This window comes from Eufriesea mexicana, unplaced genomic scaffold, assembly GCF_001483705.2.
Source record: "Eufriesea mexicana isolate 0111107269 unplaced genomic scaffold, ASM148370v2 scaffold4491, whole genome shotgun sequence".
NCBI classification, from domain to species: Eukaryota; Metazoa; Arthropoda; class Insecta; order Hymenoptera; family Apidae; genus Eufriesea; species Eufriesea mexicana.
The window spans coordinates 19,052-22,117 of NW_016912459.1; the positions used below are offsets into that span (position 1 = coordinate 19,052).

The 3,066-nt window shown below is 36.9% G+C and overlaps 1 protein-coding gene across 1 annotated transcript in view; it reads left to right on the plus strand.

Annotated features, from left to right (window-relative positions):
* The first annotated feature begins 222 nt into the window (after positions 1-222).
* The window catches only part of LOC108551548 (myosin-IIIb), a 35,369-nt gene continuing 32,525 nt past the window's right edge, over positions 223-3,066 (plus strand). Inside the window, exon 1 of the mRNA XM_017905763.1 lies at positions 223-398. The gene's annotated coding sequence lies outside the window, so the exon portion shown is untranslated. The remainder of the gene's footprint in view (positions 399-3,066) is intronic.

Genomic DNA, 3,066 nt, shown 5'->3' on the forward strand with positions numbered 1-3,066 from the left:
ACCAGTCGATCCAACTCTGCTGTCGATCGAAGGCACGATCCGATAAGGCAGTCGCACGTAAGCGGAAGGAGTAACGGAGCATCGAGAGAGGCAAAGAGGAAAGGAAGAAAGAGCCCAAGGAGGGGGACTCCAACGTGGTTCCCCAGCGAACATCAGCCGAAGACAGAGGCAGCACTCGCGTGCCCTGCTCTTCGCTAGCCGATCCTTTCTGGATCGTCTCGACCGTACAGTACCGGTTAGACAGCCACGCCAAGTGGCCAAGTGCTGTGAGCTTACCTGTGAGAGGAGCTGCTCCTTCTATACGCGACTAGTCTCCAGCCCTCGTCCTGGTCATGTTCGCGTGAGTCCTTCGCTAGCTGCCAGGACCTCCTATTTCTCTCGATCTGTCAGTGATCTGGGTAAGTGGCATCGCGAAACGTTGACTTATTGATATAATATTCGGAATATTCGTTGCATAAATTCGAATTTAATCACCGTGACCAAGACTCTTGAACTCTGGGCATCTGCTGAGGTACAGCCACCATCTCCGAAGTTGGAAACTGATAAATTCCAAGACTACCCGAATAATGCATAAAATATATCGCATTGTCAGTAATAATTTGACAAGCACTGTCAAAACAAGAATTCCACGGGTACCGTAAAATAGAAATTGCTACAAATTTCCTGTGCACTCTTTTCGCAATCCTAATAGCTTACAAATACCGTGTAAACGTAGTTTATAAATGCTATACTTGTTATACTTCGCGGAACGAACCGCGATTTGAAATACAGTTTCCTCGAACACTGATCCTAAACTTTTCACTTTTCGCGTTATTCGGCCAGACTTTGTATAATATTTCCATGTAAGTTTAGATAAATATCGCGATGATCTGTTTAAAATCCGCGTTCCTTTGTGTGTAAAGTTACAGACACGTTAAAGCGATTACAGCGAGATAAAGAATCGAGACGTTAGGGCAATTATCGTGATAGTCTTGCGGCAAAGTGTACATGATCTGGTTAAAATAATACCAGTTCCATCATGCTACGTACGCCGGATTCCCACTATTGCATTATGCACAAGGTCTGATCCAGCGTACACACTAGGTACTTGCGATTCAACCTAGCACGTAATAATTAAGTCACTTGGCGATGCAGCGTGGATTTTATAATATTTGCCATTCGCTGGCGAATATCATTGTAACGTTTTCGTTGATCATAGTATTCTTAGGAACATTGTATTATGATTATCGAGCCCGAAAAACGCTTCAAAGATAAAAAAATATCGATATAATATTGCAAATCCAGTTTGGATAAAATTTTGACACCGTTTAGATCAGGTCTACAGATACCTTTGATCCCGGACAGGAGACAGAGTAGATGAAACAGTGTATTCACCGGGATCGTGATCAACGTGGATAAAACGATCATATTCATATGTTTATAGGTTTACAGTTACGTTAATTAAGATGGATGCTTCGGGATGAATAAATTCAAAGTAGAAGACTGCACAGTGTAACGATGAACATTAAACAGCGGAATTTTAGAAGTGGTCGTTATTATTAGAAATGTAGCCTTTATTATTGGATGATCTGCGAAATGTATATTCATTTTGCTATGGCTATGTACCTTAAAAAAATAGGTGATTTTAATAAAGAAAATTTCCATGTGAATATTTGAAAAATTCTTGCCATCTGCGGATAATATATCAACGTACCGGTGTGTATCATCGAGTGTATCATCGTGTTAAACCAGACATACACTCATACGCGAAAGTTTTTAAACGCTTGCTACATTTGACAAGTATATATATTGGATATAATATATATAGTGTGGACATAGCTTGGATATATTATATATAGTGTGGATATAGTATATATAGTGAGGATATAGTATATATAGGGTAAACATAATATTGGATATAGTATATATGGTGTAGACATAGTATTGGATATACTATATATAGTATGGATATAATATTGGATATAGTATATATAGTGTGGATATAGCATTCGATATACTATATATAGTGCAGATATAGTATATATAGTGTGGACATAGTATTGGATATAGTATATATGGTGCGGATATAATATTGGATATAGTATATATAGTGTGGATATAATATTGGATATAGTATATACAGTGCGGATATAGTATTGGATATAATATGTATATATTTTGCATTGAATATATACATCTGTATTTTATTTTCTACACCGAATGTACTCGTTGTAAATACTTCCATTTTACGTATTTATATTTCATCAATATTTTCGAATGCTTTCATGTACGAGTATATGTGTCAACAATACTCGATGATACAATCGAATCATAGGACAATAGACGATGCTAATGGCGTGAATCACCCTTAAACTACGCACAGGGTATACGTTTCAATGGGAAATCTTGCATCGAAATATTCTACGTTTAATTTAAGACGCGAGATAAAATATCGAGGAGAAGCAAATACCGCGTCGAACCGTTCGAACCGTTCAAGTTACACCTCTTATAAATATTTATCAGAGTCGAAGCATTAAGAATAATCACGATATATAGCTTGCTATTCTCTTCTGCCAGTCTCTGCTATTCTCTCGTTGGGTTTCTCGAGTAAATATTAAGCAAGTCGGTAAATTGTCAGGAAATGACCTTCAGTGGGACCATAAACGAAAGGTCAAGAATGGTCTTTGCCATTTTTAAGCAAATATCGCATATATTCGGAAAGAATTTGGTATTTCAGCATGCCGCTGTAGGAAGCGTTTCTGGTACCCACGTGCGTTACAGAAATGGCAGTAACCAATGGAACCAGTTACAGATTAGTTGACACGTTCAAAGAGGAGATTTCGAAACTCAGAGATTCGTTCGTTTCAGGAATGCATATCCTAGTAAACAATAATAAAAGATCTAGCTAGAGGTTTCGTCGACGACATTTCGCAGAAAATTAATAAATAATTATATATATTTATATATTAATATATATATCAATATATATTATTTATTATAATAAATATTATAAAATATTATAAATAATTAATAAATAATTCTCTGGAAACTAGCCGTAGGTAAATATTGGAGGATGCAATGTTACTA